Source organism: Muntiacus reevesi, chromosome 4 (assembly GCF_963930625.1).
Source record: "Muntiacus reevesi chromosome 4, mMunRee1.1, whole genome shotgun sequence".
Lineage (NCBI taxonomy): Eukaryota > Metazoa > Chordata > Mammalia > Artiodactyla > Cervidae > Muntiacus > Muntiacus reevesi.
The window spans coordinates 95,885,956-95,901,311 of NC_089252.1; the positions used below are offsets into that span (position 1 = coordinate 95,885,956).

At 45.6% G+C, this 15,356-nt stretch overlaps 1 long non-coding RNA gene across 1 annotated transcript; it reads right to left on the reverse strand.

Moving 5' to 3' along the window:
- Nucleotides 1–623: 623 nt before the first annotated feature.
- LOC136166708 (uncharacterized) lies at nt 624–15,151 on the reverse strand. The gene is made up of 3 exons (XR_010662982.1): nt 14,842–15,151; nt 1,359–1,508; nt 624–998 (listed from the first exon to the last, which is right to left on the reverse strand). It is a non-coding gene; the product is annotated as an uncharacterized lncRNA (long non-coding RNA).
- Nucleotides 15,152–15,356: the final 205 nt, after the last annotated feature.

Sequence of the window (15,356 nt, forward strand, 5' to 3'; positions counted from 1 at the left end):
CATCATTAAAATGTCAGTTTCTTAAAATAACTTTCCCTCAACTCCCCGCTATAAAACCACCTAGACTGAAGTGATCACAGAGCAAACCATTTCAACTGAAATGTAGGCTTTTTTAAAAACCATTTTAGCTCTACCATCTAAAATTAGAGGAGGTAACAGGTAAGAGACACTAAATAAGAAAGAAATACTATTTATTCCCAGTGCAAGATGGGGAAGCTGAAAACCAAGCCTGCAGATAAATGTCGAGGGAACTTGCCCTATGATGCGTAAGCAGTACGATTCTGATGTGAGGGAATCCAGGTTTTCAAGGCCGTACAGTGTAAGACAGATAGCCTTACACTGCGAGTAGGAAAGACTTCTTCCAGCCTATTTCTGTGTTCTACACTGCGCTAGAAAATCAAGCTTATTATGAGGTTCATTTTTACTACAAGTGTTAGTACAAGCCTACTGTCACACATTTGCCTGGGCCACTTACGCCACATTTTATATTCCAAACTGAGAATTTTTTTATCTCATTGATGTTTTTCACTTATGTTTGTTATATACTACGAGTACATAGAATGATGATTTTGAGCCTTGCTTCTCTGATTTTTGACCAGTGAGAGTTGTTTTAAATTTGGAAGACTCAGAAACCTAAAGCAACTCATGATGCCAAAGGAGGATTCCAGAAGCTTCCAGACTGGTCAACCACAGGCTACAACTGTCACCAACTCCCTCCCCCCACCCAATACATTTTGGGGAAAAAAATGTATGGTTGCCATCTAAAAATAAAAAGAATTCAAAATCACTTATCTAGCTTTGCTGTAATACGGATCAGCTTAATGCTGGGCTCCCGTTCCCAGTCCAGGCCGACAGCTGCATCTGCTCCAGCGGGCCCGGTCCTGCCGTGTTCGATTCTGCTTCCTACCTGGTCCCGCGGCTGTTGGGAGCTTCCTGTCCAGGTCATACATCTATCTGTACTGTATACCTGGGGCTGATGGTAGGCAGATTCTGTTAATCTAGGAGAAGCCATTCAAAGAATTAAAGTCTTAATTTTGACATTTTACTCATGAAGGGTACACATCCCAATACAAAAATAAGATTATCATCAAATGATAGCTTCCTTTGCTAAGGGATAGAACAGTTGTGTTTAGTCCCTTTTAAATATTGGTAAGCTTTTTTCCTTTTGGTCAATGTTTTTAATCAAACCTGGAAACTTCTCACTTTTATAAACCATAATCTCATTTATTATGCACTCTTCAAGTACAAAGTGCATCACTGGGGTGAACAATCTTAGGCATATTTAACTTTCAAAATATTTATTACAAAATGGAGTCTTAAAGGAAAGCAAATAAACATCAAAATGACATGACACCAACCTGGACTTCTGAATACACTGCAGACTTTGTGTTGGAGTATCTAATTCCAATGACAGTCAGTCACTGAGTAGTCTTACCACACAACAGTAAAATTTAATCTTCCATACAATAGCGTAGAAGATTTTGGCATCAGACTTTCTTAGAATAACACTGTGATGGAATAACAGAAAAATGTTTTGAGAAGGAAGAGCTGTAGATGAAATTTTAATTCACTACTAGTCTTTAGGAAAGGAAATGCTGTCAAAAACTATGTTACTAAGTTTCTGGTGAAACTATTTGCGTGGGAAAAAAACAGTATGGAGATTCTTAAACTAAAGATAGGTCTACCACATAATATGGCCTTCTCACTCCTGGTTTCTCTCGAGTCTCTCCAAGTTAACAAATGTAGTTACAAGTGACACCTACACCCCAACATTCACTGCAGCAATATTTACCACCAGCCACCTCTGCAAGCCCCCACAGAGTTCATGGTCAGAGATGTACAGATAAACATGGTAAAGATAAGTGTGTGTACAGAACATACACACACACAATATATATAAACACACTGCAATATGAGCTACCAATCAGAAAGCATGCAAAGTGCCTTTTCCAATGACGTGAATGATCTTAAGTGACCATCCTGTGGTGATGATCTCCCTTAGGTACAGAAGTCAGACAGAGGGACCAACACCTTATGAAAACTATGTGCAGGAATCTAAAAACCGGAACCAGTGAGCACATTTACAAACCGAGTTTTCTAAATTACAAGGTTGGGATTAACATAAGCCAGTCTTACACAGAATATGTGGCGTTCCCACGGATAGTCTTCTAAGCATCTCCCCACCTAACTAACAGAGCATCCCCAGCATCACCCTTCAGGTAGCCTTCGAATCTGTGTTTGGGGTGCAGGATAAGGGGAAAGATGATGAGACAAGCCCTTAACAGGTGCAGACTTCTGTAGGGATCCGGTCGCCAAAAATGAGCAGGGCCTGAAGGGGATGCCGCCGCCTTGTGGACACTTCTGTAACAACAACAAAACTGCATGCACCTCAAAGTGTCCCTTTTCAGATGAGTGGATAAACACGGTAAATAAACAATCACACATATAAATGCATATACACACTCATGCATAAACAAATATTCCCTGGAATAACACATAGAAATCAAAAAGCATGAAAACTGTCTTTTCCAGCAACAACAGATATACTAATAAATATCCTAAGGCAGGCAGGCAGAGAGGACCAACAGCCTAAAAAAACTGTATTTGGTACCTAAATGTTGACATCAATGAATACATTTCTCAACTATGTTTTGTAAATTAGGAACTTGGGATTCACAGAGGGACGGTCATACATATGTACAATAAATAATCCCAAAGACCAAGCATACAGCACAGGCCATTCTGCTCAGCAGCCTTTAACTACCTTCAGGGCAAGACAATTCCAAAAGGAATACATATATGTGGAAGTGAATCACGCGGCTGTATACCCAAAACAAATGGACACTGGAAATGAACTGTATCCACCACACACACAAAAATTAACTTTCAAAAGAAACCAAATGTGAAGAGTATTCCTCTCAGGCCTGGGGGCCTTGGACCACTCTCACAACCCCAGGAACCTGAGCAGCCTTGGGACTCAAGTCCAGACAGCGCTGAATTGAAGAAACGGGAGGATGTACCGAAAACACGCCCTCCTTGGATCTAGAGTGTCTGGACCACAGGGCGTGGGACCCCACTCCCCAATGCAGGCAGGCTGTCCACAGCTCAACCAAGCCTCGTAGGCCCCCCAGAAAGGTGGACCCTCTAGGCTGAGAGCTCTGAACAGACACCTGGTCTCCAGTCTCCGAGGTGGGTTCCCACCACAACCTCCCACCTCCACATCTTCCCACCCGACTACCATGCATCCCCAGCATCGCCTTCATTGCTGGCTTGTGCAGATAACAGGGAAGATTAAGGAGAACCCAAGGCCTGGCACATGCCACTCTCATCTGCAACCCAGGACACAACTTTTCTCTGCGGCTCTCGATGCCAGAAAACCTCCTGTGGGCCTGAGAGAGTGCTGCCGCCTTGTGGACACTGCTAGTAACAGCACCTTAAAATCGCGGCTTGCGAGCACTTCAGATTCACAAGCCTGTGGGGCTCAGGGACACCTGGCCTCAAGCAGTGTGCTGGGGCGAGTAATCGGAGAGCTATCAAAACAGGGAACACTCAGGAAGATACTCTCAAAGGTCACTTTAAAGCACATTAATGTTGTTTGTTTTTTCCTTTTATTTAGAAAGCACAGGAAAAAGGCTCCAGATCGCTAATTAATGAGAACTGCACTTCAAAACCATGAGGAGGTACCTACCACCTCCCACCACTCACAATGGTCATTCACAAAAACAACACCAACAATCAATGATGGAAAGGGCCCTTCAGAAACCAGAACCCGCCCACATTTTCTTCGGATGATGTCAAGTGGGAACAGCCAGGAGACAAACAGCAGGGAGCGTCCTTCAAAATCTAAATAGGAGCTACCATGGTATCTGGCCGTCTCAATGCTGGGACTCTGCAGGTGGAGAACAGATCATCCAAAAAGACACCTACACACCCCAGTGTTCACTGCACCAATATTTATCACAGTCCATGACTGCATGCACACATAGATCCATTTTCAAAGATGGATGAATATGTGGTGCATACACACACATATATATACACACACACATATATACACATTCACTGGGACATGATGCAGCAATCAAAAAGCATGCAAAATGTCTTTTCCAGCAACATGAATGGACATGCTGATGGAAAGTGAGGGTAGTCAGCAAAGGAACAACTGCCTCAGCAAACTCCACTGGGTACGATCTAAAAACTGACACCGATGCACACATTTATCAACCGAGTTTCGTAAATTAGAAGTTTGGGATTAACATACAGACAGTCATATACATACAGTAAATAACCCACAAGGACCTAGCATGTAGCAGAAGGAATTCTACTCAGCAGTCCCTACCTACCTACAGGGCAAAACAATTCCAAGAGGAGGATATAAATGTACAAGTGAATTAGGTGGCTGTATACCCAAAACAAACATGACACTGGAAAAGACCCGTATCCACCATGCAAGAAAAATTAACTTTCAAATAAAACCAAATATGAACAGTATTTCCCTCAGTCCTGGGGTCACTGGACTCTCACATCCCAGGAGCCTGAGAACCCCTGGGACGCAAGGCTGGACTGAACCGGAGCTGAGGCGGCTGGGGAGGTACTGAAACAAAGCCCTGCTTGAACCTGGAGTGGCCGGTCCTGGGGGACGCGACCCCAGGCTCCAGATGCAGGTGGGCCACGCCACAGCTCACTCAAGCACAGTACGCCGGAAAAAGTGGACCCTCTAGGCTGAGAGAGCTTTCAATGGGCATCTGGTCTCCAGTCTCCTCAACATGGGTTCCACCAAGTTTCTTACCACGGCATTTTCCCCAGCTGACTTCCACAGCATCCCCAGCATCGCCTTCTGTGGAGGCCTGGCATTTGTCTGGGTGGTGCAGATAAGGGGGAAGATGTAATGAGACCCGAGTCCTGGCACGTTCCACTCTCATCTACAAGCAGGGAACTCGAGTTTTCTCTAGGGCTCTGGTTGCCAGGAAAACCCCATGTGAGCCTGAGAAAGTGCTGCCTGCTTGTGGACACTTCTAGTAACAACAGCCTAAAAATCTGTTTTAGAGCACTTCAGATTCACCAAGTCTGCGGGGCTGTTGGGACACTTCTTAAGCAATGTGCTGGGGTTGGTAACTGGAGAGCATATCAAACACAGGGAAGTTTCAAGAAGACAATTTCAAGAGGTTACTTTAAGACACATGAATGTGGTTTTTTCCTTTTTTATCGAAAGGACAGGAAATAGGCTTCAAATCGCTAATGAATAGAGAACTGCAATCAAAACTATGAGGTACCGTCTCCCACCACTCAGAACAGTCATTAACAAAAAGACTACTGACAGTAAATGCTGCAGAGGACCTCGAGAAACCAGAACGGTCACACATTTGCTTTGGGTAGTGTCAACTGGGAACAGCCAGGACACAGAACAGCAGGGAGCTTCCTTCAAAAAGTAAATAGGAGCTACCCCAGTGTCTCGCCTTTGCAATGCTGGGACTCTGCAGGGGGAAGATATATCATCCGAAAAGACACCTACACACCTGTGTTCACTGCAACAATATTTATCACGTGCCAAGACTGCATGCATACAGAGTCCATTTTCAGAGATGGATGGATAAACACATGTGCGCGCACACACACACACAGACATCCGTATACACATATTCACTGGCATATGACACCACAATCAAAAAGTACGCAAAATGTCTTTTCCAGCAACATGAACAGAGATGCTGATGATAAGTGAAGCAACTCAGAGAAGAAACAATTGCCTCAGTAAACTCCACTGGGCACAGTGTAAAAACAGACACCAATACACATTTTTCAACCAAATTTTGTAATTAGAAGCTTGGGATTAGTATAGAGACACTCATATACATACCAATAAATAATGCACAAGGACCTCAAGTATAGCAGAGGGAATTCTATTCAGCTGCCTCTACCTCCCTACAGGGCAAAACAATTCCAAGAAGATGACATATATGTATAAGGGAATCAGGTGCCTGTATATCCTAACCAAAGGCAACACTGGAAATGATTTGTATCCACCACGTTAGAAGACATAACTTTCAAAGAAACCAAAAATGAACATTATTCCCCTCAGTCCAGGGGCCCCTGGGCACCCTCTTAGCCTAGGAGCCTGAGCACCCTTGGACCCAAGGCCGGACTGAGCTGGAGCTGAGGCAGCTGGGGAGGGCGTACCGAAAGGAAGCCCGCCTCGGACCTGGAGTGCCCGGTCCACGGAGGATAGGACCCCACGCTCCCGGATCCCGTCTCCCGGATGTGGGATCCCACCACAGCCTCTTACCTCTGCGTCGCGCCACCTGACTACCACTCATCCCAGGCACTGCTTCTGTCTAGGCTTGGGATTTCTCTGGGGTGTGCAGATAAGGGGGAGGACATAAAGAGATTCGAGCCCTGTCAAGCTGCACTCTCATTTATGACCACGGAACACAACTCTTCTCTAGGACCCTGGTTGCCAGGTAAACCTAAAGGGCCTGAGAAAGTGCTGCCGCCTTGCGGACACTTCTCATAACAACAGCTTAAAATCCAGCTTTCCAGCACTTCAAATATGTACTCACCTCACGCGCTACCAAGTAATTCTCAAAATTCTCCAAGCCAGGCTTCAACAGTATGTGAACCAAGAAATTCCAGATGTTCAAGCTGGATTTAGAAAAGGCAGAGGAACCAGAGATCAAATTGCCAACATCCGTTGGATCATAGAAAAAGCAAGAGAATTAAAGAAAAACATTTACTTCTGCGTCATCGACTATACCAATGCCTTTGGGTGGATCACAACAAACTGTGCACAATTCTTAAAGAAATGGGAATACCAGACTACCTTACCTGCTTCCTGAGAAAACTGTATGCAAATCAAGAAGCAACAGTTAGAACCAGACATGGAACAATGGACTGGTTCCAAATTGGGAAAGGAGTACATCAAGGCTTATATTGTCACCCTGCTTGTTTAACTTATATGCAGAGTACATCATGTGAAATGCCAGGCTGGATGAAGCACAAGCTGGAATCAAGACTGTCAGGAGAAATATCAGTAACCTCAGATATGCAGATGATAGCACATGGCAAAAAGTAAAGAGGAACTAAACAGCCTCTTGATGAAAGTGAAAGAGGAGAGTGATAAAGCTGGCTTAAAACTCAACATTCAGAACACGAAGATCATGTCATTCGGTCCCATCACTAAATGGGAAATAGATGGTGAAACAATGGAAACCGTGACAGACTTTATTTTCTTGGGCTCTAAAATCACTGCAGATGGTGACTGGAGCCACGAAATTAAAAGACGCTTGCTCTTTAGGAAAAAAGCTATGCCCAACCTAGACAGCATATTAAAAAGCAGAGACATGACATTACCAACAAAGGTCCATCTAGTCAAAGCTATGGTTTTTCCAGTAGTCATGTATGGATGTGAGAGTTGGACCATGAAGAAGACTGAGCGTCGAAGAGTTGAAGCTTTTGAACTGTGGTGTTGGAGAAGACTCTTGAGAGTCCCTTGAACTGCAAGGAGATCAAACCAGTTCATCCTAAAGGAAATCAGTCCTAAATATTCATTGGAAGGACTGATGTCGAAGCTGAAGCGCTAATACTTTGGCCACCTGATGCAAGGAACTGACTCATTAGAAAAGACCCTCATGCTGGGAAAGATTGAAGACAGAGGAGAAAGGGACGACAGAGGATGAGGTGGTTGGATGGTATCAGTGACTCAATGGACATGAGTCTGAGTAAGCTCTGGGAGTTGGCAATGGACAGGGAAGCCTGCTGTGCTGTAGTCCATGAGGTCGCAAAGAGTTGGACACGACTGAGCGACTGAACTAAACTGGGGGGATGGAGGGACACCTCTCCTGAAGCAGTGTGCTAGGTGGGTAATTAGCATATCAAAACAAAGGGAACCTTCAAGAAGACAGTATCAAGAGGTCACTTTAAGGCATATTAATGTTTTTTTCTTTTGCTTGGACAGCACAGGATACAGGCTCCAGATCACTAATTAACAGAGAACCACACATCAAAACTATTAATCAGGTGCCACCTCCCACCACTCAGAATGCTCATTCACTAACACCACAGACAAAGCTGGAGAGCACCTGGAGAAACCGCAAGCCTCAACATTCGCTTTGGGAATTGTCAGCTGGAGAAAGCCAGGACACAGAACAGGAGGGAGCTTCTGTCCAACACTTAACAGGACCTACCACGTTATGTATTCTTCTCAATGCTGGGACTCCGCAGGTGGAGAACATATCACCCGCAAAGACACCTACACGCCAGTGTTCACTGCACCAATACTTAACCACAGGCTAGGACTGCATGCACACACAGTGTCCATTTTCAGAGACAGAGGGATACACACGTGCTACACACACACACACACACACACACACACACACATTCTTACTCATGTATTCCCTGGCATATGACACAGCAATCAAGAAGTATGCAAAATGCCTTTCCAGCAACATGAATGGACAAGCTGTCAATCTTAAGGGAAGCTAGTCAGAGCAGGAACAACTGCCTAACAAAACTTCACTGAGTACAATCTAAAAGTTCATACCTATGACCACATTTATCAACTGAGTTTTATAAGTTAGAAGCTTGATATTAGTGGAGCGACAGTAATATACACAATAAAATGCACAAGGACCTAGCATACAGCAGAGGGGATTCTGCTCAGCAGCCTCTACCTACAGGGCAGAACAGTTCCAAGAGGAAGACACTTATGTGTAAGTGAATCAGGTGGCTGTACACCCAAAACACACACAACACTGGAAATGAATTCTATCCACCATGCAAGAAACATTAACTTTCAGAAGAAACCAAACGTGAATGGTGTTCCACTCAGCCCTGGGGTCCCTGGGCACCCTCACAGCCCAGGAGCCTGAGTAACCTTGGGACCCAAGGCCAGACCGGGCTGGAGCTGAGGCAGCTGGGGAGGATGTACCAATAAGAAGTCCTCCTTGGACCTGGACACTATGGTCCACGGGGCATGGGACGCCATGCTCCAGATCCAGGCGGGCCATCCCACAGCTCAACCAAGTCTAGTATGCCCAAAAAAGGTAGACCCTCTTGGCAGAGAGAGCTCCGAATAGGCACCTCGTCTCTAGTCTCCCCGAGGTGGATATCCACCACAGCCTCTTACACCACGGATCTCCCACCTGACTACCACTGCATGCCCAGCATCGTGTTCTGTGCAGGCTTGGAATTTGTCTGGGGTGGTGCAGATAAGGGAGAAGATGTAAAGAGACCCAGGCCTGGCGCAGTCCACTCATCTAAATCCAGGAACATGACTTTTCTCTAGGGCTCTGGTTGCCAGGAAAACATCAAATGGGCCTGGCAAAGTGCTGCCCCCTTGTGGACACTTCTAGTAACAACAGCTTAAAAATAAATGCTTCAAGCACTTCCAATTCAGAAATTTTGAAGTGTGCGGTTACAGGGACACCTCTCCTGAAACAGTGCTTTGGGGTGGATAATTGGAGAGCACATCGAAACAGAGGGAACCTTCAAGAAGACAATATCAAGAGGTCACTTTAAGGCACAATCGTGTTTTTGTTTGCTTGCTTGCTTGTTTGGAAAGAACAAGAAACAGGCTCCAGATGGTTAATTAGTAGAAAACTGCACGTCAGAATCATAATGAGGTACCACCTCCCACCACTCACAATGGTCATTCACAGAAACACTACCGACAGTAAGTGCAGAGGAGGGAGTGGAGAAAGCGGAGCCCTCACACGTTTGCTTCGGGAAATACCAGCTGGGGACAGCGAGGACAGAGCAGAGCAGAGAGCCTCCTTCAGACAGTGAGCGGGAGCTACCACAGAACCCATGCTTCTCAGCGCCGGGGCTCTGCAGGTGGAGACAGGTCATCCGCTAAGATACCTACACTCCAGTGTCCGTGCACCAGTGTTTACCACAGGCCAAGACTGCATGCACACAGAGTCCATTTTCAGAGATGGATAAACACGTGGTACCCATACATACACACACACACATTCACATACACGTGTTCACTGGCATACGACACTGCAATCACAAAGTATGCCAAATACCTTTTCCAGCAAGAAGAACAGATGACGTGATGATCCTAATGGTAGCTAGTCAGACAAGGAACAATTGCCTAAGAAAACTCCATGGGGTACAGTGAGAAAGTTGATACCAGTGATCACATTTATCAACCAGGTTTTATAAATTACAAGCTTGGGATTGATAGGGGGACAGTCATATACCTACAATAAAAAATGCACAAGGATGTAGCATATTGCACATGGGTTTCTACTCTGCAGCCTCTAACTATCTACCCAGAAAAACAGTTCCAAGAGCAAGGCATTTATGCATAAGTGAATCCGGTGGCTGTACACCCAAAAGAAACAGGACACTGCAAATGAACTGCATCCACCATGCAAGAAACATTAACTTCCAAAAGAAACCAAAGAGGAACGGTATTCCACCCAGTCCAGGGGCCCCTGGGCTCTAACAGTCCAGGAGCCTGAGCACCCCTGGGACCCAAGGCTGGACTGGGCTGGAGCTGACGTAGCTGGGGACAGTGTACCAAAAGGAAGCCCTCCTCAAACCTGGAGTGCCTGGACCATGGGGAAGGGACTCCACGCTAGAGATCCAGGCAGGCTGTTCCACAGCTCAGCCAAGCCTAGTACACCCCAAAAAAGGTGGACCCTCTAGGCAGAGAGAGCTCCAAATAGGTTGTTGGTTCCAGTCTCCCTGAGAGGGGTTCCCACCACAGCCTCTTACCTCAGCATGTCCCCAAGTGGCTACCACAGCATCCCTAGCATCCCCTTCTTCGCAGACTTGGGATTTGTCTGGGGTGATACAGATAAAGGGGAAGATGTATGCAGACCCAGGCCCTGGCACACTCCACTCATCTACAGCCCAGAAACACAACTTGTGTCTAGGGCTCTGGTTGCCAGTCAAAGTCGCTCAGTCATGTCTGACTCTTTGCGACCCCGTGGGATATACAGTCCATGGAATTCTTCAGGCCAGAATACTGGAGTGGGTAGCCTTTCCCTTCTCCAGGGGATCTTCCCAACCCAGGGATCGAACCCAGGTCTCCCGCATTGCAGGCGGATTCTTTACCAGCTGAGCCACCAGGGAAATGTCCCCGATGCGGCAGGCCTTCTAACGGGCCTGAAAAAGTGCTGCCGCCTTGTGGGCGCTTCTGGTAACAACAGCTTAAAAGTCAGTGTTTTGGAGCACTTCAAATTCACAAAGCTTGTGGGGCTATAGAGATCCCTCTCCTCAAGCAAAGTGCCGGGGTGGGTAATCGGAGAGCATATCAAAACAAAGGGAACCTTCAAGAAGACGATCTCAAGAGGTGACTTTAAAGCACAGGAAACAGGCTCCAGATCGCTCATTAGTGGAGAACTGCACATCAAAACCTCAATGAGGTACCACCTCCCACCACTCACAACAGTCATTCACAAAAAAACCACCAACAATAAATGCTGCAGAGGGCCTGGAGAAACGAGAACCCTCTCACATTTTCTTTGGGTAACAACAACTGGGAACAGCCAGGACACAGAAGAGGAGGGAGCTTCCTCCAAAAACTAAATGGGAGCTACCACAATTTCTGGCCTTCTCAATGCTGGGCCTCTGCAGGTGGAGAACAGACCATCTGATAAGACACCTATGCTCCAGTGTCCACTGCATCGATATTTATCACAGCCCAAGACTGCATTACTTTGCCAACAAAGGTCCATCTAGTCAAAGCTATGGTTTTTCCAGTAGTCAGGTATGGATATGAGAGTTGGACTATAAAGCAAGCTGAGCACCGAAGAATTGATGCTTTTGAACTGTGGTGTTGGAGAAGACTCTTGAGAGTCCCTTGGACTGCAAGGAGATTCAACCAGTCCATCCTAAAGGAGATCAGTCCTGAATACTCATTGGAAGGACTGATGCTGAAGCTGAAACTCCAATACTTTGGCCACCTGATGTGAAGAACTGAATCATTTGAAAAGACCCTGATGCTGGGAAAGATCGAAGGCAGGAGGAGAAGGGGACGACAGAGGATGAGATGATTGGATGGCAGCACCAACTCGATGTACGTAAGTTTGAGCAAGCTCCAGGAGTTGACGATGGACAGGGAAGTCTGGCGTGCTGCAGTCCATGGGGCCGCAGAGTCAGACACGACTGAGCGACTGAACTGAAGACTGCATGGCACACACAGTGTCCCTTTTCAGAGATGGATGAACACGTGGTACACACACACACACACACACATTCACATATTCACTGGCACATGATGCAGCAATCAAAAAGTATGAAGAAAGTCTTTTCCAGCAACATGAACAGTCATGCTAATGATGATCATAAGGGAAGTCAGTCAGAGGATAGCGGTTTAACTCCATTGGGTACAATCTAAAAACTGATACTAATGAACATACTTATAAATTCAGTTTTGTAAATTAGGAAGTAGGAATTATCATATGGACAGTCATATACATACAATAAATAATCCAATAAATACTCCACAGGGACCTAGCCTTTAGCACAGGGAATTCTACTAAGCAGCCTGTAATTACATACAGGTGAAAAGAATCCCACGAAGAAGACATATAGGTCTAAGTGAATCAGGTGACTGTACACCTGAAACAAACAAGACACTGGAAATGAACTGTATCCACCATGCAAGAAAAATTAACTTTCAAAACAAACCAAATTGAACGGTATTCCACTCACTCCTAGGGACCCTGGGCTGCTTTCATACCACAGAAGCCTGAGCAGACTTGGGACCCAAGGCCAGGCTGAGTGGGGCTGAGGGAGCTGCGGACAATGTACCAAGCAGCAGCCCTCCCTGGACCTGGAGTGCCTGGTCCGTGGGGGACTGGACCCCATCCTCTAGATCCAGGCAGACTGTTCCACAGCTCAACCACAGTATTCATGGTATGTTCAAAAAACAGTGGACCCTCTAGGCTGAGAGAGCTCTGAATAGGCACGTGGTCTCCAGTTTCCCCAAGGTGGGTTCCCACCTCAGCCTCCTCCCTAGGCATCTTCCCACCTGACTACCAGGGCCTCCCCAGCACCGCCTTCTGCGTAGGCTTGGGCTTTGTCTGAGGCTGAGAAAGAGGAAGATGTAAGGAGGCCTAAACCCTGGCACATTCCACGCTCATCTACAACCCAGGAACATGACTTTTCTCTACGGCTCTGGTTGCCAAGAAATCTGAAAGCGGCCTGAGAAAGTTATGCTGCCTTGTCGATCCTTCCCATGAGAACAACTTAAAAACCAATGTTTAGTAGCACTTCAAATTGCAAGGCCTTTGGGGTATAAGGGTTTTCCTGGTGGCTCAGTGGGTAAAGAATTTGCCTGCAATTCCCGAGATGCATGAGATGGGGGCTCCATTCCTGGGTCAGGAAGATCTCCTGGAGGAGAGCAGGCAATCCACTCTAGTATTTTTGTCTGTAGAACCCCATGGACAGAGGAGTCCTCAGGGCTACAGTGCATAGGGTCACAGAAAGTTTATCATTACTGAAGTGACTGAGCACATGGGGTGTGATGGACATCCTTCCTTAAGCATGTCCTTAGGTAGATAACTGAAAACCAGTGCAAAACATGGTGAACCTTTAAGAGTTCAATTTATTGCAGATTGTTGTTTTTTTTCCTTTCATTTGGAAGGCATATGAAAAGAGGCTCCAAATCAGTTATCTTTGGAGAACTGCAAATTAAAACTGCAACGAAGTATCACCTCCCACCACTCAGATTGGCCACTGTCAAAGACTACCAATGTTAAATGTTAGAGATGTACTGGAGAAAAGATAACCCTCTTATGCCATTTCAAAGAATGTCAACTGGTAACAGCCATGATGGATAACAGGCTTCCCTTGTGGCTCAGCTGGTAAAGAATCTGTCTGCAATGCAGGAGACCTGGGTTCGATCCCTGGGTTGGGAAGATCCCCTGGAGAAGGGAAAGGCTACCCACTCCAGTATTCTGGCCTGGAGAATCCCATAGTCCATGGGTTGCAGAGTCAGACACGACTGAATGACTTCCACTTCCACTTACTTATGATGGATAACATTGTAGGGCTTCCTTAAAGAACTAAAAATGGAGCTACAACATAATCCAGTCATCTCACTCTTGGGCCTCTCAGCAGAGAGAAAACATAATTCGAAAAGACACATGCACCACAATATTCACTGTAGCAGTATTTACATTAGCCAAGACCTAGAAGCAACCAAAGTGTCCATCTTCAGACGGTGGTATATATATACAATGGAGTATGACTAAGCCCTATAAAGGAATATAATAATGCCATTTGCAGCTACATGAATGCTACTGGAGATTATCATACTATGTGAAGTAATTCCAAATGAGAAAGACAAATAAAAGATTGTATTATTCACATGAGGAATCTGTAATATGGCACAAGTGAATGTATCTATAGAACAGAAATAGACTCACAGACATAGAGATTAAGTTTCTAGTTGCCAAGGTTGAGAGACGGGCGATGATGTAGTGAGGACTTGTGGTTAGGAGACGCAAAGTATCACATTCAGAATGAATGAACTCTAAGATCCTATTGTACGCACAGGGAAATATATTCAGTCTGCTGGGATAAACCATAACAGAAAAGATTACTTAAAGAAGAATGCGTAGGTGTAAAGCCGAGCCACTGTGCTACACAGAGAGGCTGGCGCCACACTGTGAGTGCGCTACACTGCAGTTAAAGAGGAGAAAAAGGTGCGATTTATAGATAAAGCTACTGAACAAAAAACAGGTGGGGAGGGGAATCTGCTTTTGAAGATGATTAGGAGCTGCCACTTGACATAGGTCCTTGACTTCAGGAGGAAAAGACAGCGGGCTGTTGTAATCCTGCATGTTTGTAATGCTCCAAAAACTCAAACAAACCTCTTACCTTCAAAGCAGCTACGGGGAAATGAAGTTACATTCCTGTGAGAAAACATGGAATGCTCCAGTGATCACTGGTTTTGGTTTTGAAGGCAGAGAGTCACAGGCGTACACTCTTCTTCTGTTTTTGAAGACCTACAAACGATACGGGGAATGTGTGACACGCTGTTGGTGGGAACATAAACTGATACAGCCACTATGGGCTGTAGAATACAGCCACTATGGGGAACAATATGGAGAGACCTTTAAAAACTAGGAATAAAACTACCATATGACCAAGAAATCTCACTACTGGGCATATACTCTGAGAAAATCACAATGGCAAAAGGCACATGTACCCCAGTGTTCACTGCAGCACCGTTTACAACAGCCAGGACGTGCAAGCAACCTAGACGTCCGCATGGATAAAGGTGTGGTATACACATACAATGGACGATTACTCAGTCATGAAAGGGAGAGCATTTGAGTCAGTTCTAGTGACGTGGATGAACACAGAGCCTATTACATACACTAGCAAGTCAG